Here is a 21,679-nt window from a genome sequence, read left to right as displayed (position 1 = left end):
AGTTGGATAAGGTGCCAGGGGAGAGATTGGTCCCTTCCCAACTCACCACTGACTTAATTGTGTGATGCTGGGCAGATCCCTTCCCTCTGTGTCCTGCTTCCCAAACCTTGAGATGGGGTTAAAGTCCCTTCATGCACCATTTTCCTGGACCTAAAAGCTGGCAAGAAACACCTGAAACACCCCCAAGGTGCAAATCCGGTTTCCAACAGTGGCAGCAGTGCTTGGTGACAAAGGAGGAATCAAAACCTTCTTCCTTCTCCCTTGGCCTGCTCTCAGTGCTCTTCCTACTGCAGCCCAAAATGTTGCTGGCTTATGGTCAGCTTGCCCTGGAAGCTCTGCTGGGCCTTCAGCCCAGTCTAACCCCCGCAAACAAGACACTAGGTGGTATTGGCATGAAGAAGTAATGCACAAGTGATCATGATCGAAGGCACTTGCTGGATCCTGCTGAGACAGCATGTGTCTTGCCATTCTGCTGACAGCACCATCTCTGATGGGTTCTTGAGGGTCCAGGGCTTGCTCGAAAGTGGCTTGGAGGGGCTAGCTTTGGTGGCCAAAGGGGACCTGGGGAAGCCTTCCCAGCTATAATAACTGCCTGGCTTTTACAGGCAGCTGCTATAGCTGGGATGGCCCCAGGACATGTACAAAGCTGGTAGAGACAGGGAGAGGTCACATCATTTAATAGCTCAAGTATTGGAGTGGGGAGAAAAGGGGAAAAGGATGTATTTTGAGATACACACTTCTCCACATGCGACCACTGACCACAATGCAGGGGGAGGATACAGCCTGGGAACACACAGAGCAGAAGGGGTATCCTGCAAGCAGCTCGTGCTATTAGAGCATACACGTGCATTGTGCCTGTGTGTCACCAGTTCTTTGCTCCCAATTTGAAAGCTTGGAAGCAGTGATCATGGAGAGGTGACCAGGCAGCTTTGAAGCAAGCACATCCTGGGGAGTGAATCACTGGCTTTGCGTTAGGAGCCAGGCTCATCTCCAGAGAGCATCCTGCAAGATGAGTGCTCTGGGACATACCTGCAACAGGATTAAAAGGCAACTGGGGCCTTGCATTAGGGAAACTGAGATGGCAGGCAGAGGGGTGACCAGCTTTGATCCCACACAGCTCAGCATGCAGGGGGTCAGCCCTGGCCCTGCAAACCAACTGCTCATGAGGACACAGTGGTGGGAGCACAGCTCATTGGGGTAGGCTGCTTCCAGGAGCTGGAGGAATCACAGCACACACCTAACCCAAGTCTTTCCCAGGAAAACCAGGGGAGGTTTGGTCTAAGTGGTGGCATTTCTCATGGGAAATTTTATTTCCTTGTCAACCATGGGTATTCAGGACAAGTAAAAGCTACTGGCAAAGTGGCGTCAGGCACATTAAGGCAGTTGAGTCAGGAGGTAATTTCCAAGAGCATATAAGGCAATTTCCGAGGACCAGGAGTGTTTCATCACTGTGATTTCCTGGTAACATCTTCAGCTGTTTTGCTTTTAAGAATTAGCCTTTTGTTTACTATTTTAGCTGATTTCCCCATGGAAAGCCTTTCATTTACTCCCCAACATTACCTGTAGTTTTTCATCTGAGTGGGTGAAGGAGGAGGTGGAAGAGGAACAGCTTTTCAGCAGCATGGCCAATGTGCCAGAAATGATACTTTTTTTTATAGCTGTTCATAAAGATAACAAGAAATGAAAAGGTTGTCCAGGGAGGAGGATCTTCTCTACTTGGAAAACATGAAATGTGAGCTGGGAGCCTGCTGGGGGCCTGGCATTTCTGATGTTAGATCTCCCAGAGTTTGCCCTATAGGGTAGATGTCCCAGAAGGGCAGCCAAGGATGGATGGATGGATAGGAGAAGAACCCGCCAAGGGACTCGCACCCACCGTAGAAGGGCTGTAAGGCCTCAAAGATAGAAGAAAATGTGACAGTAAAAAAGGACTATCTCAGAGCCCAGACTTGTTGGGTGAAAGGTGTTGGAAATGCAAATGATGTATTTAAAGAGCTGGGAGAGGGCCCAGGGGTGCAGGGCTGAGCTGTTATCTGCTGCATCAGCTGCGAGTCTGGCTCGGGAGTTGCAAATAAAATTAGGCTTGCAATAGATGTCTTTAAATATTTAAATTACTTTCAGTAATTCATATGGTGACATTTAACCAAAGTAACACCAAGCGAATGGCTCCAGTGCCAAAGGGAAGTGGCTGCAGGTAATAGTATTTAATTTAAGAGGTAACATCCAATATCAAGGCAGAATCTTAATGCTGAATTCAACCTACATTCCTCCCTGAACCAAGGAACGAAGAGTCAATCCCGGGGCCTGTGAATAGTTAAACACACAGAGTGCTGTGATTGAAGTGCTGGTTCCTGGCACCCCAACGGAGCTGGGAATTCCGCATGTGCTCAGACATTGGCAGGATCAGGGCCTCTGTGCAGAGCTGCTCCATGGGCTCCTCCAGAGGTGGGGATGGGCTCCATGGGCTCCTCCCTGGTGAGGACCACCGGGGCCTGGTGACACCAACCACTCACCTGCCCACCCTCAGCCTGTCCGGACCTCCGTTGTGAGGCTGTTTTGGTAACTAAGGATGGAATCCAGCCGCATACAAACAAGCAGAACTCACTGAAATCAAGTTACACACGGGCTGTGCTTCGCTGTTGGTGCTCCCGGCCAATTTGGAGAGCTGAGCCGGGTCTGTTACATCAGTCACACTGGATTTCATAACATCAGACATTTCAATGAGGGTGACTCATTCTCTCTTGAAGTGTATTGTATGTATGAGCAAAGATGATTAACTTTTGCTGAATGGCATGATTTCTGGGATGGGAACTGCTATTAATTAGGAGCGGATCTCAGATGTTCACAAACTCTGTTTTCATGGCCTACTTTGTGTATTTTTCTCTGTTCTACTTGTTTTTTTAGCTCAGGATAAATATTAAAGTGCCCTTCACTGCTATCTGTTGCTAAAGCAGCCAGGTGTCCAGCGAAGGCATCTCACTTTGCTGGTCAGGCACAGCCCAGGGCTGTAAGTTTCTGTGGCCAAGCTTCTGCTTCCTAACTCCAAAAGCTGAGTTTTCATATTGAAAGGAAAGAAAACAAAATAAAAGGACACTTCCAACCATTGCAAGTGCAGTAGATAAACTAGCAAGGCAGGTAAAATAAGCTTAAATGGCTCAGAATATAAAACACAAAGAATTACCCTTCCACCATTTACCAAGCCACCACCTTGTGACTCCCAGCATCCCTGTTTTGACAACAAGGTCCCTTTCCAGCTCTCACCCCATCCCATGACACCAGCAGTGATCAACACACCATCCCAAACAGCCAAGCACCCCACTCCATTGCTGCTGTGGGCAACAAAATGGTCTTGGGAATATACAGACTATGGCCAAACTCTCTGCCTGGCCAGGGAGGAGATGGAAGGAGGTTCTTTGTCCTTGGTTCCTGGTGAGACACCACCATGCAAGTCAACTGGGACTTCCAGAGAGAGAAAGGACAAGCCACAGCTCACCCTGATACTCAGCCAACAACAACTGAGGTTCATTGGTTTCCCCCATCACCATGCACCTTCCTCAGCTCCTCGAATGTCAAGCAGGGGCTGTGGGCAGCAGTTATGCAAACAAAGGTCACTGAGTCCATGCTTTTCCCTTTCATCAGCTGGGGCTGCAGGAAGCTCCTGGGCACAGACTGGAGGTGTGGTCCTGCTCCATAGCAGGCAGTGATGATGAGCACAGCAAAGCCTGAAAGAAGCAAACCTTGTCTGTGTTTATAATTGAGGTGAAAAGAGCTCAGTGTGGTCAAAGGTGAGACGAGGGCTGAGCATTCCAGTATGAATGGGGGTGAGCAGTGAAACTGCCTGTGCTGATGGCTGTTTTGAAAGCATCTAAGGTAGCAACTTGCTTGCTCTCCTCTGCCCCTCCTGCCTTGCAGTGGGCAAAGGCAGCCCCTCTTTGCCCACAGCTGGAGGTGACTCACTCTGGCTCGGGCACTGCTACCAGACTGGTGGCAGCAGATCTGCTGCCCGAGCTTCCTGGTAACCACCACAGCTCCCAGGCATGCTCTTGAGAAGCTTGGAGTTGTGGGAGCATTAAAGGCTTCTCCTTTCAGACTCAGCAGCGAGGAATGTGCATTCAAAACAGAGATAGGGCTAATTTCTCTCGAGCTCAGGGGAGGACATCACTTGTGCTGCACATCAACCATGAGCATCTCCGAGATAAAGTGGCGTCTAGGGGTAGGAAATCCCCACATTTTTCCTAAACTGGAGCAGTTTGCACTACTGAAGTACCTCTGACAGATGGAGTATGGATTCAGGCACACGTCTGGGACATGTGAGCCACTGCCCAAACTCTGGGTGTGCGGCAGAGGCTGAGCCACGCAGCCCCAAGGGTTTCCTTGGAGACTGATGCTGTAAGGGCTTCTCCTCCAGAGGATCCTTCTCCCTGCCTTACCAGGCAAAGAAACACCCTGAACCCCATTCCTACAAGAGAGCCGGCAAGGCTGCACCGTGTTGCTGGAGGAAGGGGCAGTGCTGGGGGCCCGGTGGGTGGTTTTCCTCCCCTTGGAGCGGTTTTCCTGCCACGAAGCTCACTCAGCTTCTAAAAATGTACATTGGAACAACTGTCTCTAAGGCAATTTCCATAACAATGTGTGCAGAACAATCCATGCTGCTGGGGTGCCCTGCCTGCTCACTCGCACGCCAAGGAATGGGCATCATTCAGCAGTGCCCCTGTGAATGAGAGAACAAGAGTAGTTAACCAATTTGCTCCCAATAGCTGATAGAAAGTTCCCCAAGGCCCTGCTGAACATTGCCAAGGGGCAAGGGCAGGGCTCCCCAAGAAGCCTATCTGGCCCCGGGTCACTGCCTGACCACTGGAGCCTGTAGGCATAAATCACCCAACATCAGAGGTGCACAACCATATAAAGTGCTTGCACACCTTCCACTGAAGCAGCTCTCTGGTGTGCCAGTGCTGCCCAGAAACAGGCACCAGGGCAGGCAGACAGCAGAGGAGAAGGACCAGCACAGGAGGCAAGGTGCTCAGCAGCAGCTCTCATGCCATCATGCTCATGCTTCATCCAAGGTCTTGGTCCCCAGCCACGAGTTACACAAAGCCCCCAAGTGCTGCTATTTTATGTCACATTCTGGGTGCTCAGCCCTAGACAAACCCACCCAGGTTTGCTCTCTCCCCACATCTGGTTGACCCACTAAAGTCAACACTCATCCACTGCCTCCGGTTTGAATCGCTCACATCCTACCATTACAGCTTTGTTTAAATCTGTGTAGAGCTCAACCTGTTGTCAGACATACACTAATTTGTATGTTTCTAATTATTTGTTTCCATCTTAAAACCTGTTTTTCAGCAGATTGCAGCTTTATTTTAATACATGCTTGGCGGGAGCTTGATATACTGGTTGCCAGTAACCTAGACACAAATGGGCTTGCCTTGCATAGGGGAAGCAGGGGGAGAAAAGAGGCTGAGTTAAACTGAATTAGAAGCCTATTTGTAAAAATGAATTAAGCAAAACCAGGAAACAAGCAGCAGTTTTGCATCACAGAAGATTCTGCTTTTATATTCCTCTGTTTCTACCCCTTGAAACAAGATGTATCTCAGCACCCGCAAAAGGGCATGTGCAACATCTCCTTTGAGCACTTCCATTTTATGTGATTAAAGCTCTTAAACTCCTTTTTACTCCCATATTTGACATTAAGAAGTAGCTCAGCAGTGGACAACCAAACCAGGACCATTTCCCACCTGCTTTCCCAGGATGTGAATGCAGGAAGTCAGGGATTATCCTAAGCCTCTTCATTCAAGCAGCTTCCACCAAGAAAGAGCCTTTTACTCATCCAGTAGCAGGCTGAGCATTTTGCTTCTTAGTCATTTCCACACAGGTCTTCAAAGTGCAGAAGGAATAGCTGAAAGCAAACTGGGGTGCTACTCCAAGGCACCTGGCATCGCTGTAACACACCAGACAGCATAACCAGTGCTCTGAAACCTGTCTTTGTTTCATTCTTACTCTGTAGCTCTTTCTCCTGTGCTGAGGATTTTGGGGTCACTGAACTAAAATGGAGATTAGGAGACTGACTCTGAGTCAATTAAACCAAGAGAAAAAAACCCATATGTTATTTGCTGGCAAATATTAGCTTTTTAGTGGAGCTCATGTTCTGCATAACACACTGGCAAGCTGCTTTTCTGTGTCGACAAAGTGGCCTGGGACTTTGGAGGAGACACTCTGAATACATGGTCCAGGGCACCTGCAAAAGACATCTTGCTCCTGGTGTGCAGAGGTCCAGTTGGAAAGCTGATGGTGTGCAGCATCTCCAGATGAGCACTAGTGACCTTCTCCCTCTTGCAAGTCTTGGATGCTGTGTGACACATGGCCTGGAGCAGCCCCTCCATCACTTCTACACACTTGGCAGCAGCATGGAGGTCACAAAGGAAAAAGCCTTTTGCCAGGCCACATTTTGGTGTGGGAGATGAGCTGAAGATAGCCATTGCCTCCTTGTTTCATCCTTGCAGAGCATCCCATCCAGACACATTTGTCTGCAGCTGAACATGGGGACATGGAGGGTCCGTCACCTCCTTGTAGCCCATCCCTATTTCCACCAAAGACATTTTTGGTGAGCTTCCGCTCCTTTTTTTATTGCTAAAAACGAAAGAAGAAGGGAAGAGACGCACTCGATGTTAAGGAAATCTCACAGAGTGTGCAGCAATCCAACTGCTCAGACACATATGCCGCCTTCCTTCTGCTCTGCACCAGCAAGGCTGTGCCATATTTAGCTCTGGCTCCATCTCTCGCAAACTTGACCAACTGTTCCTCCACAGTGTCATCGTCGCTTGTTTACCCCCAAACTGTTCATGAAATCCTCAATTCGCTGAGGGAATAGGAAAAATGTAGGTTTTTATTTTTAAGGACAGGAAAAGCCCTCGATGCCAAAAACCCAGATCACAGCATTGCTGGGTACAGAGGTCAAAAGATCCCTGGTGAGTCACCATCTTCACCAGGGAAGGGAGCTCCTGTGTGTGCAGGCAGATGTGCTCCAGCCCTGAGCTCCTGTGTCTGTGCAGCAGCCATGGATGCTCCTGCAGGGAGCATGTACCAGCCCATGGATGCTCCTGCAGGGAGTATGCTCCCAGATAAGTGGCAGTGTTAGTGACCACACATGAAGGGAGGCAAAGGTCTGTGGTCATATTTGCCCCTGGTGTAACTCCCCCAAAGAGCTGCCCCAGGCAGAGCACTGAGCATCTGTGAAGCACATGGATAACAGCCTCCTTGAGGGAAAGGCTGACAAGTCCAGTTTTGTTACAAACAGGAAATACAGGAAAGATGAGAGGACATTTCCCTACCTTCTTCACTTTGCTAAGGCACAGGTTCACTGCAGTGTTTGGGCACTGGCTTTGGGTTCAGGACTCAGGCAGAGATGGTCTGGCCCAACACTTTCACCCATGGTTTTGCCATGCGCAAGGCAGAGGTGAGCCCTTGTCCTTCCACACACAATGGGGAGGCTTGGAGGCTCCTCATTGAACATCCAGACCTCTTCCTGGCTTGCCCCTGGTGTCATTACTGCTGTCTGTGGAGGATCTGGTGACAACGTGTCCTGCAGCCTTGCAGGACGTTGCACCATGCATCATCTCAGCCCTCCCACCAGCCCTGGGGTTTGCATAGGAATCTTTCTCACGCTTGAGGCAGATCTGACGGAGTTCAGAACATTTCCCTGCTCGCTGCGCCAGTGAGGAGCGACTCACAGCACAGCAGATGGATGAAGTTTTAATTTGGGTTTCACATGGTTTATATAAATAGGCTTAGACGAGGCTGCGCGTACGTGGTGCAGTCATCTGCCAGCTTTGCTCTGTTTACCTTAAGACCCTCTCCTCCCTTCCCGTTAATCTTACAGAGCACCCCAGTAACAGTTAGCATGCTTACAGTGAGCATCACCTCAGCCTGCACCATCCTCATGCAAACTACCCTGCTTAGCAAGGCAAAGAGCCTCCTGCCCACCCCACTAGCTGGGACAGCATTATGCTCATCCCTCAAACCAAGAGACAACCTGCCAAGGAGCACACCAGAGCCACGACTCCCCCAGTTAGCTCTGGAGACTGGGAGAGGGGTATGGACCATGCTGCTTCCTACCCAGGTGAGTAAGGACAAGAACAGGGTTCTCTCATCTCTCCTACTCACTCTTAGACACAGATTTCTGCCACCAGTGGGTGCTCAGAGGGGACACCAGAGGCTCCACAACACCTCCACTCACCTGTGAACCCAAAGTACCCCAGCCCATTGCTCTGCCATGTAACACCCTCTGCCTTTCAAGGTGCCTTTGCCTCCAGCAAAATGAGCATCATCACAAAAAGGATGCACAGTTTGGAGCAGAAACTGGTGCAAATGTCATTAAACTTCCCCAGAGGATGCTCTGTCTGCATTCTTTATTTTACAGCCTCATGTTCCATGGAAACAGGGTTTATGCAGCCATACCATCCACACAACCTCCTCCCTGCCTCTCCTTTTTGGTGGATACTTCCAGGCACACAGTACAGGGGCTCCCAGTTATTGTAAGAATGCAATTTTGTGAAGCTTGGTAGCTGATGGGAAGATGATGGGCACGTGTTTATCTCCTACCAGCCAGCATGAGCCCATGTGCACCCTTTACCCTGCGACACAAACCCGCTGGAAACCAGGCACTGCTGGTTTCCACAGCTCATGGAACAAGCTGTATTATTTGTATTACAGTATCCTAGGAGCCCTAGTTTCTGTCCTGCATTTAGTCCCTGGCATGACCAGTATTTTCCATGGTCAGTCTAAAAGGAAGGAGCAGACTTTAACCCTTTCGGTACAATGAGCAGATTCCCACATCAGGCTATTTCCATGCAACCCTCCCCGTGAGAAACAAAGCCCTTCTCAGATCAAAGCACACACAGAGAAATCCTTATTCCAGTGCTTGGTTGCCTCTAGGAGATGGGTTAAGCAAAACCAGATGGGTTGGGAGCTGCTGGGGGGCTACTTGAGCCTTTGCAGCTCCTGCCATGGTACTGTGCTCAAACCCCACCTTCAGCCAAATGCTGCCAAAACTCCCTGATTCAGCCTCTCTTTTCCAGCCATGCGTTGTCAAACAGCTCTCTTCTCCAGCTGGGCTAAGCCACAGGTCACCAAACACAGAAAGAAAAATAGATTTCTTGAGAGACAAGGCAGATAAACACCCATGTTTTGGCCCAGTTTCCCTGTTTTAGCCTAGTTTTCCTGCTTGTTGCATCTCTGCTGGAGACAAGTGATGTTACACTGGCAGTTGAAACTACCTCTACCTGGGGAAATGCAAGCAGAGCCAGGGCCCCAGCTCTGGATCCCTGTGGAAGACAACAGGAGCTTCATCAGCCACATCCGGCTTGAAATGGGTAGACCAAGGCTTTGCAGAAGTGAAACATGACTTGGAGCTTCTTGGGATCTGAGGCTGGTACCTGCTGAAGGACCCTGAGTTCAGAAGGCAAGGACGCAGGGAGGCCTTTAAGGATATCACACCCATCCTGGGTTTACCTGTTACTGAGTTCCTTCTTAGCCATCCCAGACCACATCGACTACTGTTCCCATTCCTACATGAGTCCATTGTCTGAGAGCTGCCTCTAATTATGGGCAGCAGAGAGAAGAAAGGACGCACAGAAGGGCTAGAGGTTCAGGTTGAGGAATGGTGGAGTCCTGGGACACCAGCAACCCCTGAGGGAGCTGCAAATGTGCTGCAGATGGGGCTAGGAGAGATGTGGGGTACAGGTCAATGGACCCCCCAGCACAAGCCCTTCCAAGGGCACAGAGCCAAGCTGGGCTACTTGTGGTGTATGTCGTGGCAGGTGTGGGCCTGAAAAGCTGGATCAAGTGTGAGCTTGGAGACTCAGTTTCTGCAGCCCTGGGAAAGAGGAGCATGTGGCAGATGCTGGGTGCAGACAGCAAAGTTTACAGCGGCTGCTGGGCAAGTGCTCTTGCATCTCCCTGTGCCCACAACAGTGGCAGATGGGAAACACGTCACACGGCAAACATCTGGGGTTTTCTGCTAACAGTTTCTGCCTCTGTGCTGAGGACACGCAAGGAAAAGGACTGGATCTTCTGTCAAAAACATTTCCTGCTACTGCAATGTTCTTAAGCAAAACCCAAAGCATTCAAAAAGACTGAGGAAGATGCCCATAAACCAGAGAAAATAACATCAGGGATGCAAAGCAACTCATGGGATTGGGTCTCATGTGCTCATGGAAGGAGAGGTATCACTGAGAGGTATCTGCCCTGGTATCACCTGGAGAGGAGGAGAAAATGAACCCTGGGCTGATGTCTCCTCCTGCTTCCACCACTGCCTGGTGTGCACTGAGAGGTACAGCAACTCAGAAAACCCATCACCTCATCCGTCTCACTGTCAGAAATGCCTTCATCAGAGCTGGGGACGTTACCTGGGAAAGCTAAAGTCCCCATGGAAAACCATTTGGAGAGAAGGGGATCCTGAACATGACCAGCAGGAATACCGAGCAGGGATGATCCCTGCCCAGAGCCCAACTTTGGGCTGAAAGGAAAGCCCTTCACCTTTCAGGATGTCCCTGCTCATGGAAATTCAGCCCCCATCAAAGCTGCACATGTTTCTCACCCACATCACAAATGCCTTGTGGGTTCAGAGTCAGAAGAGTCCATGTTTCTAATGGAGATTTCTCCAGGAAGGGTTGGTTTACAATCAATTTCAGAACTGGATGATTTGATTGTTCCTGGATTTCATTTCATTTTCCTAATCCTTTTAAAAAAGCACCTACTTAGAAATGGCAAAGAGATTCCCTTGGAGAAGCATGAGGAGCTCCTAGAGGTGCCACTTGTGAAAGAATGAAAGACAATAAAGCTTCACCAGCTCCCAAGAGCAAAGACAAAAGACATTTGTCCCGAAACACACTTACACCAGCAAGGTTTTACCAGCACATGAACTACTGTTTAGTACAGACACAGTCTCTGAGGCTTCCCCTGGTTATTAATGATAAACGACATTATGTCAGTCCTAAGCAGTAAAGTTCTTACAACATCTTCAACATGCTGTGAGCAAGCTGCAAGCTTTGATGAGCAGGACAGCTGATTCCCACAGCACGTTACAAATCACTGCTTCCTCTTCAACGATGTTGAGTTAAGCATGGATTTCAGTGTGCCCATAGCACTAATCCAGACCTCAATCCATGGCAGCATAAAACCTTGGATGAAGCATCTTTCTTGAGCGAGGGGCGCAGGGTCTTTGCCTCTGCCCTCAAGGGCATCGCCTTGGTTATTTCAGTCTTACACAGAGTGAAGTCACCACTGCTGCAGCACTACTCAGAGCCATTCCCATTCACAACTCCCGTTCATTCACTCCAAAGCATTCCCGTTGGCCAGATATTTATCATCCTTGTATCACCCTTCAGCTATTTTGCAGGGGTGGTAGGAGTGGCTTTTTGAGCACACACAAACAGAGGCTTGGGTTGCTCTGTTTGGACAAACAAATAAGTGCAAGTTAGTCAGAAGAAATGTTTTTATGTCAGCTATGAGCAGGAAGAGAGTATCCCAGTTCTGCCAGAAAGGAAATCCCCATGGGGATTCCTAAGAGTGGCCAAAACCAACTGGACTGAGACCCTGTCCGCCCTGATGTGTGTGGGTGAGGAATTCCAGAAAACAGGAGGTTTTAAACTAATAAAACTAAGCAAAAAGTAAAAGCCCCTTTTCCTTCATAAACCCAGTCTGAACTGCTTGAAAAGCAACACAGCTGCAGGCCCCAGCCATGACCCCTCTGAAACCAGCAGCTAAAGCACACACTTAACTTCAATGGGGAAAGGATTTGGCCTGGATCTCAACTAAATTGCAACCATCAATGGCTTTGCTAGGGATTTAATTCCCTGGACTAAAGGGATTTGCCCACCAGCCCCTGGGAAGTTCCAGCTCCCTGGGCAGAGCTTAGTGCCCACATCCCACCAACTGCTCCATCACAGCCAACAAGGGCAAACCAACCCGAGGTCCCCGCGTTCAAAACAAACAAACAGCAAAAAGAGAAAGAAAGGAAGCAAAAAGAAGAGCAGCATTTATTTCCCCACAGCTGCGCTCTCCCGGACAGAGGATTTCTGTGGCAGGACAATAACGCTTTATACGGCGAGGTTAAGTTGCACTTACTTGAAACTATCAGCTCTTGTGTTCGAATCATCTTATTACCTCCACAGTCAAACAAGGCTTCCCCGTCGGCAAGTATTCGGTCATGCTGATTAAATCGGACACAGAGGCCAAGCAGGGCTGGTTTTAAATGACCTAATGGGAGCTGCCCGAGGCTGCCTTGGGGAGAGGGGGTACAGCCGTTGTGTTATTCACCCTCTTGGGCTGCCCGGCCCCTTTCCTGCAGGGCAGAGGCAGGTCCCAAATGCTGAGCCTCCTTCCTAATGAAAAGGAACCCAAAATCAAGCTCTGGAGTTGGGCTTTTGCTTCCAGATATCCCCTCTGACAGTGATGGGCAACCGTCTAGCATCAGTTTTGATCCTCTCCAAAACCCTTCAGGTATCTTCAGGCCCAGTGAAACATCTCCAGGAGACTTGGACTTAATTTTGCTTCAAGTGAACCTTCAACCCAATTCTCTCCTGAGTATTGCCTCTCCCACCAGCAAGTTGGGGAGGGCAGCATCTCTTCTATTTATCTATCCAAATGCTCTCTGTGACCCAAGTGGAAAGAGACCAGTTCTAGATCCCTTTAATCTGAGCTAGACCCAGCTTGGGAAGTTACTTAATATTTGGGCACATCCCACAGTGCTAAACATGTGACAAAGCCAATACACATTTTGGAGCTGTACAACTAAAGAGAGCATTTGCTACAGCCTGAGCTTTTGAGCTATGACTGCAGGGAGGTGGCAGGAGCACAAGGAGTGTGTGCTGAACATCACCTGAAGAGGCAGTGGGTTTGCATTTGTCCCCGTGCAGGGGACAGGGATTTACAGACCAGCCCAGTACCACGCAGACACAAGAGGAAGATCCCAGCCTGACATCTCACTACGTGGGCAAAGCAGGAGGAAAACAAGTTGCCTGTGTCTCGTGCATTTGTATTGAAAGCCTGCAGCTCCTCCACCAGCCTCACCTTCTGCTCCCACTCCCTCAGCCCCAGCTCACTGAGTGCCTCAGTGCTGTGGTTACAGAAAGGAGAAGCTGCTGGTGAAACATATCAGTGATGCTTCAGCAGGAAGAAGCAGCCATTTATTGGCTACTGCAGGTGCCTTCTGCAGGCAGTGGAGCAGTCTGTGCCTGGTCCTTGCAGCTAAGCAGACACCAGGTTAATCGTGTTTGGGTTTCAGATGCTACATGACAGCCCTTCCACTGGGTACCACCAATAGCCTGGCTCATGCTGCACCAGCATCAGCTGTCTCCTAGGGAGGATGCAGAGATTCATTAGTAACAAGCTGTATGGAGAGAGCAGGAAGCACCAAAGAGAACAGCCTCACAAAACATGCTCATGGGCTGGGGATATTTGACCCATCAAGATCCTATGGATGGTCCCCCACAGATACCACAGACAGAAACTCCAAGCAAAAGCCACTCCCCAAAATCTAGTTTTGAAACCACTCTCCTCTTCCTTACCAGTAAATAGTGCCTGGCCCTGCTCTGCAGCTGAGCTGGCCTTGCAGCAGCATCCTGCAGCCTGGCTGGATTCCTCTGCTAGCCAAACCTGAATGCTCCACCAGCCCCTGTACCAGTGCAGCCTGGCATGGGGCTGGCACCAAGCCTGGGAGCTGTGCTTGGAGCTGCTTCAGCTCTGCACAAGTCTCCAAGGGAAAACTGACTCCCGTGATCTGATCCACCCCCTCATCCAGAGGTAAGATATGTCATTCTGCGCTGAGGAGCTGCAGCATGAACATGTGGTGTGAAATCTCCCCTGCAATTAGCTTGCTACCCTGCAGTCTTGACTAGCAAAGGGAAAGATGCTGCATTATCAAACCCCAGTGCACAGTCCTGGCTCTAGGATTTATCTCACTCCCTGGGAAGAGAAGGTGAAGGAGCAACACATAGACCCTGGGGATGCATGTTTCCACAAAGCAGGACTGATGCTGCCTCAAGACCAGCACCTGGAATCTGCATCCAGCTTCACATGCCTCTGCCTAGATCCCCCTTAGGTCCTGTCCTAACAGGCATGACAAACCTGAGCTCTCTGGCTGGCTCCTCAATGGAAGGTGACATCCTGGCCTTTCCAGGCAAGCCCCAACTGCTCTGCAAAGACAGAGCAGAAGCGTAGCTGGGCTTTCTGCACCAGCAAGCTCTGCCTGTCCCTCCAGGGGCACAAGCCAAGAACCAGAGTTACTGCAAACAGGAGCTCTGCTGGAGGCAGGCAGATGCTCAGGGGATCGTCTAGACACGATCTCCATTTCATATGCCTGATTTCACATCTTCCATCTTCAAGTAGCTCTTAAGTAGTGTGATTTAATGATCCAACACATTTCCACCCTAGCCCCAGGCTATGGGGAAATTTGCACAGGTGTGGTAGTGTTTCATTACACAGCAAGATGCAACAGCTCCCGGCTCCCTGCGCACCAGAGCTTCCCAGGGCTCCCAGAGTGCTCCAGACACTGCCCATGCATTATCCCCTGCTAGGGATGCCCAGTGCACAGCCAGTATAAACCTCAACACCTCTGAACTCACCATCATCAGCTGGAGGGCTGGAGGCATGGTCATGCCTTGTGGCAGTGGTGGAGCTGGGCATGGAGTCCACCTCCCATTGCTTCATCTTGTACTTGTCATCACATGGTCACCTACAGTGTGAAAAAGCACAGGTTAAATGAGCTAAATCCCATAATTATTTAATATCATAAACCACAGCACTGAAATTGGTTCATTGCCTGGAAGACAGGTTGCTAGAAACATCCCCTCTTCTTCTTAGAGCACTAACCAGAACCCAGGGAAGGTTTTGCCACATCTTCTCTATGGGGGAGCATGTGGGATGCCTGTTTGTTTCTAGTTATATCCAGAGGTTACTGATCCTGACTCAAAGAGAAGCATCTCTCACCTCGGGTTCTGGCACTGCAGGATCCCAGCATGAGCCTGTGTTTCGGGATGATCAGCATGGGTGCTCACATTGGTTTGGATCAAAGCAAGAAAGGCAGCTGCCTTCCATAGCGCTGTGGCCAGCACCCTTCCAATAGGGTTATTGAGAGATTCATTAATCACTTGCCTCCATCCTTGGGTGTTCCATGTGAGACAGTTTACAAGAACCATTTATTCTGCATTTCTTCCCCTTCCCAATGGAAAACAGTTAATTTTAAAGCATTTTTGGCTCTCCAGTAGAGATGCCTTTGATAAACCTGCTTCTCTTCTTCCAAAACAGCCCAGTGTGGGATATGGGACAAGACAGGAGTTCTCCCTGTACAACACACAGCAGATGGGCCATGTGCAGCCCTTATACCAGGACTGGAGTGTTTCTGCACAGTCTTCTGTTGTGATTGTGGGTTGCAGGGTTATCTTACAGCATACTGAGGCTGGGGTTTGTTTTACCAGTGATCAATTGAACCCAATGTTGCTGAGCTCATTAGGAGATTCCTACCTTGGGCTTCAGGTGCAGCTGGAGAGCCATCTAAGTGGGGAAATCTGCATCTTGCAGAGCTGGGGGGGGTCCAGAAACAGCCACAGTGGGTTCATCTGTCAGGCAAAGCTCGCTTACTTTCAGAAAAGCAGCCAAACAGCCACTTTCCTTTCATTCATCCACTCCCATGGAGCCATCCAACCCCATCTGCCAAACACACCTTGAGGCTCTCAGGGCTTTGAGCAGAGCCACCAAAAGGGACATTATTGGGCGAGATGGCTGGCTCCTCAGTGAACAGCAGCACAAACCCTGCCTGTAATGGGGTACGAGGATGAAGACATCACTGGCAGTGCTTCACTGGGCTCCCTTCCAGCAGCTCTTGCTGTGAGGAGAGGGTGACCAGTTCCCAGAGCAGTTGTGTGAAGTCATTCTCTCCCAGCAAGCCTTCTGCTTCCCAACACATCAGCTGGGGAAGGCAGGCACAACAGTGGTCCCCTGCTGCAGGATGTGGTTCTGAAGGCACCAGCAGAGGATGGCTCTCTGCTCCCATAGAGCAGGCTGGCACCACAGGGATCAGCTGGGTGCACCCAACACCTCTGCTCTGAGTAAGCTGCCGTGGAGAAGCAGTCCCACAGGGCTGATGCTCGATGAGCTGGGTTACACCAGTGGGAAAAGGCTCAGAAAAGGCAAGAAGGAAACAGCTCACCCAACTCATTCCCTCTTATTGAACCTGGCCTGGAAGCACCCTCATGCTGTGGATAACCAGTTCACAGGCTCAGTAAAGCCTCTGTTAACCCTGAGGTCAAGGTCCTGCAGTGGACACCCCTGTGGCACAAGTGGGGATGCACATGGACGCAGAAACCTTCTTTCAGATAAGACAAACATGGTGTTAGTGATGAATATCTTCCAGAGGGGCTCTGATGGGAAGGGAAAACACACACTGCACATTGCAGCTGGGTTTAACTCTGATCCCTTTGATGCCCACCAAAATACTGAGAGCAGGGGGGGCAAGGAGCTGTCCTGGAGGATGCTGGGTGCCCAGGCTGCTGACCCTTGGAAAGAGCATCCCCAGATGAGCACCTGGGAGCAGCTCCCACATTAACAGCTGGAGGTATTTAAAGGCTTTCTGGGCTGGCATCTTCACCTCATTGTCCACCCCAGCAGCACCCGTTGTGGTTTCACCCAATGAGAATCCCAGTAAAGCCCATCCTGCAGTGCCAGGGCTTCATGCTGCCCTTCCAAAACCTTTGGACCCCTAAGGATGGCCCTGCCAACACACCCACAAATACTCACATTGTGCCCCAGGTCTCAAATCAAACCTTTCATTTAAGGCAGGATGAATTATTTCAAGTGGGGAGGGGAAAAAAATGAAAGAAAACAAAAATCATATGGAGAAAATGGAATTTCTCTTCCTTTTCCCAGAAATCAGCACGAGCCACTTCTTCACTCTCTAAGTTCTCAAGAGAGTAACCAGAACATGAAACATTTTGGCCTTTTCATTACTTCTCCCCTTTTTTGCCTTTCGTTTTTTTTTCTGTGACATAAACAAAATAAAAAAGATGATGCTGAAACCACTGGAAATCATTTACAAAAGGGAAAGAACTTTAATTTCTCAGCTACAACACAAGCAATATTTGTAGCCCTTTTTTAGCATCTTCACTCCTTACCTTCTTAATCCTAGAATGAGCAGAAGGGGGAGACTTCTTGAAAAGATCTGGGTGAAAAAAAAGCTGTATTCCAAAGATCCTGTCTCCTTTTGCTGAAGAGAAGCTGCCAAAACTTACTGATATTTGAAGAGCATCTACTAGCACTGGAACCGTGTTGGTGGTAGAAATAGCCAAGAACTGATTTGAAGTTAAGTGGGTTTGATGGTGTTTGTATCTCTCTGTGTTCATTTCCATGCTGTCATGGCTCAGTAACATGAAACATAATCCTTGGGCTTATAACTCCAACAGAGGCAGTGATATTCCTGCAGGCTGGGGACAGCAGCAAAGCTGCATAACTGGAATTTGTTAAGCTTCTAACCGAAGACAAAGTGCAATGTGGGAATTGGCTTCCCCTGAGCAATTCCCATGACAAAGTCTGAGAAAAGCATGGATCTGTTTGCGAATGCAAGGAAGGATGTGTCCATGAATGACAGGATCCATTCTGATCAACAGTGGTCAGCTCTCTGCAGTCTATTCACATGGCTGGGGGATGCCTGCTTGGGAATGAGCTCTCCTTGCATGCCCCAGACCTACAGAGAGAAAACACATAACATGAAGGCTGTATGTAGCTCAATAGGCTTTAGAGGAACTCTTCAAGGGACCTCCGAGCTCTTGCAAATCAAATGCACCTAAATACCAATGGATTTCAACCTGATTCCAGAGGTAACACCACCTACTCACATGCCAAAGCAGGGAGCAGACGGCTTGCTAATGAACGCGCCTTCATGAATATTACACTTCCCCAGGAGGAATTCGGTGCTGGAGTGAAGGGCTGCTGAAAGCAAGCCAAGCTCAGCAGAGAGGATGCTTTGGAACTGCTGAGATCCCCCTGGTGCTACAGTCAGACCCCAGTTTCCCACCTGCCAGGTGGGTGCCATGCAGGTGACACCTCACACCCACATCACAGGGGACACAGGAGAGGTGGTGGCAGGGATGGGACAGGGGGAAATGCAGTGAACCACAGAGTGTTTGTGGTCCTGTCCCTCTGAGACATTTGACAGTTCCTGGGGACTGACCATTTTAACCCAAATCCTCCCTAAAACCTTCTGGGCTGCAATATCCCACAGGCACTTGCCCTCATTTCTGCCCTGGGCAGTAGCCAACAAACCCATCCCTACACAGCAGTTACACAGCCCAGGATAAGGTTAGCACAGCCACACACTTTCTGCTGGGAAGTGCCAGCTTTGCCAGCCCGATCGGAGCCAGGAAGCCGGGTTTCCCTGGCCAGGGCTCCCGAGGCTCTCAGTGATGAGGTTGTTACCTGGGTTTCCATTTGTTTCCACTGGCAGCCTCCTTTGATGTTACCCCACAAAACTGAGCAGGGAGAGACCAAAGAAACCTCACTGAGATGCATTTGGTGTTCTCAGAAAGCAGCAAATCACCTCAGTGCCCTCCCCATTCCCATTGCAGCACAGCTCAGATGCCCTGTGCTCCAAAACCCACACAGCACCTAAATCCCATCAGTCTCCTGTACAGTTTAGATATTCAAATAGAAACTGTGCTCCTACACCCCTCCGGAAATCTCACTTTACCAGTTGTAATAGAACTGGACAGGGAAAGCCAGATTTAACCACATTAAAAAGGTTCCTGCTTTAAACCGAAGTGCTGGAACTGCCACACTGGGGTCACAGTGGGTTAGGGTTAGGGTGTGCTGACAGTGTGCTGACAGTGCTGGAGAGCAACCAACCAACAGTCCCACCAGGGTCTCATATGGAAAACCCATCCAGAGGTACCAAATAGACACTGCTGGACTACAACACATGTGCCAGGGCAGACAATACTCAGGAACAGGGAGTGTACAAGCCCTTTGGCCCAAGGATCCTTAGGACACCTACCACAAGATGGGGGGGGTGCCCTGATTACCCCAGCAGAGAGGAGACAGAGGATGATGGAAGGAGAACAGCACAGGTCAGGGTTTGCAGAACAAATGAACCTTTCCATTTCCCCACACATCAGCTTGGAGGATGCTGGTAACCCTGCTGAGAGCTAACAGAGAAGCTCTGTCCTCCAGGCTGGACACAGCAAGAGAGCAAACATGGTCTCATCTTCATCACTAGCCAAGCCAGAACACAGTCCTTGCTCTTAGGAGCTCAAACTCAGGGGCTGTGTGTGAGCTCTCCCCACAGCCTGGCCGTCAGCATCTGGCCCATGATGAGAGGCCACCAAGCTGAGACTGGATCCCACAACAACCTTTAAAGCTAAGAAAATACACAGCCCATGTTATGGCCCTGTGGGGCAGGTAGAGACTTCAGAGACCTGCTCCATAGCTGTTTCTGGACAGTCACCCTTTCAATTTAGCTCCTACTACAAGTGTGCATGAAATCTACTTGGCAGAGCAACAGAGCATCCCAGAAAACTCACTCTGCATCTCTCACACTGCACAAACAGGCTCCCTGGCTGCTGGAAACTGCCTCTCCCCAGCCAAATACCTCCTCAGTGAGCCCTTCAAGCTCTTACCTCGGAAAACTCCTCTCCTGCCTGCACACACAGGGAAGTGGCTGCAATCTGACTTTATTACAGCCCCACACGTGACGTTGCCATGGAAATGGCTGTGATGCTACCAGGGCTGGTGGCCAGGCAGAGGCAGGACTGCAGCCAGGCTCCCTGTGGCAATGCTGCTGGAGAACCCCCTCCAGCAAGCTGATGAAAACCAAACCAGAACAACCAACCAGCAGCAGGAAAACCGCTCAGACTGGGGACAAGAGGGTTTCATGGTGCTCAAGCCCTTAAGTGGAAGACCCCTTGATGCTTGTCTTGGGAGTGATGCTGTTATCAATGCACCTACTTAATTGGCTCCATCAAAAAGTCATTAATAACCCTTTGGTAGCTAAGGGACAAACATCCCCAAATGGTTCTTGTTCTTCAGATAACTGTTCTCAAGGACTTGGTCTCTTCAACACTTTGGCCAGTCAAGTCAGCCCTGCGAGGGTGCGTTATCAGCCAGCATAGGAAACAGAGAAAGATGCAGTGAAGAGCAAGGCATCTCCCAGCCTGACATATCCTCCTCTGTCTTGAACCTGGAAGGTGAAAGAGCAGGAAGAAACTGAAAGGTCTCACTGTCCTCCTCCTCCTGGCAGAGTGGGCACTGCCTGGATCCCAAACCACAGGGTGCAGAATAATCCCTCAGGAAAGAAACAGCAGCTTTGGTGACCAGGGTATTTCAAGAGAGCTTGGAGGACAAGCTTAAATTGTGATAGAAAAAGGAGACTATAAACTCCTGGAGAAGAAGCCATCCTCTCTTAAGCATGATGGATTGGAAACCATCTATGCTGGGGAAGCAGAGCTTAAACCATGGCTGGCCAAGGGCTGCCTGCTGGGGAAGGATGGGTCTACACATGCCCCTAATTCTTCTTTAACCCCATGGCATCCCTCATAGTTGCTGTTGGAAACAGGAGATGCTTCCAGTTGGGCTGATAAAGGCTGTACCCCTCTCCTCATCCAGGCCTGTGCTCAAGGCCTGTGCTGGACAGCCCACATCCAAGGCTCTGGCTGTGCCAAAAGGGACCACACAGAATCCTACACCAGCCAGCCCTGGAAGGAGGATGGCAGCCCTGGAGCTGGACAGCAGCAAGGTCTTTGTAAGCATGGAGAGATGCAGAGACAGGCAAGTCCTGTAAGTTTAAGAGTTCTGAAGGTGTCAATAGAAGGGGCTCTACTACATTTGAAGCAGATTGTGAAGGAAAGCAGAATAAGGATTCACTGAAAATAGAGAGAGAACAAAGCTTCTGCTGCCATGTGTGGGACTTCAGGAAGCAAAACTGCTCCTCTAAGGCACAAGGAAGGAAGGAAAGACATCACAGCACCAACCTGCCCACCGATGTCCAACTGCTCCATCACCACAGGACTGCATGGGCAGCGTTAGCCTCGAGCAGCAATGCAAATACCTGGAGGTGCACCCAGCGCCACATCACCCAGGTTTGGCTCTTCATCTGGTCAGGAACTCTTTCAGCATCCTCCCATCCTGGAGCCAGCACCAGTTATCTTCCAGGCTGGTGTTTGGCAGGTAGGAACCGTGGTGAAGGGAGAGCCCACATCAAGCACATGCCTCCCTGCTGCACCTTGGCACTTGAGCTCTCAGACCGCATGGCTGAGCACCCCACTTGCAATTACACATCTTCAGGTTCTTTGGCCCTTTCATCATCCCAGACATGCAATACCAAGAAAACCTGGCACCTGCTTCTCATTTACCTTCACAAGAGTTGAAAGAACCTGGCCAATATTTACAGCAGCAATGCAAGCTGGTGGAGCACTGGCTGCTTTGGGAAAAATAGCTGAGGCTTTTCTGAGCCCAAGATTATTTATTATTCATCAACTTGGATTCCACCTTCCCCCTTCAGTTTTATGTGGGTTTTTTCCTAAAATATGGATTTTTCTCTATGTTGAGGTTTTACTGAAGGATTAAAACAGACACAGAAAGGGAAAACAAGAGAAATAACCCATCATTTTGTAAAAACAACAGATTTTTCTGCTGACAAAACTTA

General features: G+C 49.7%; 1 long non-coding RNA gene across 1 annotated transcript; it reads right to left on the bottom strand.

Moving 5' to 3' along the window:
* Positions 1 to 984: 984 nt before the first annotated feature.
* On the bottom strand, positions 985 to 17,822 carry LOC115945347 (uncharacterized). The gene is made up of 3 exons (XR_004079711.2): positions 17,160 to 17,822; positions 14,616 to 14,725; positions 985 to 4,705 (listed from the first exon to the last, which is right to left on the bottom strand). It is a non-coding gene; the product is annotated as an uncharacterized lncRNA (long non-coding RNA).
* Positions 17,823 to 21,679: the final 3,857 nt, after the last annotated feature.

The sequence above is a fragment of the Melopsittacus undulatus genome, chromosome 9 (genome assembly GCF_012275295.1).
Source record: "Melopsittacus undulatus isolate bMelUnd1 chromosome 9, bMelUnd1.mat.Z, whole genome shotgun sequence".
Taxonomy (NCBI): Eukaryota; Metazoa; Chordata; class Aves; order Psittaciformes; family Psittaculidae; genus Melopsittacus; species Melopsittacus undulatus.
Note: the sequence above shows the minus strand (reverse complement) of the source record. Positions and strands in the feature narration are given on the sequence as shown.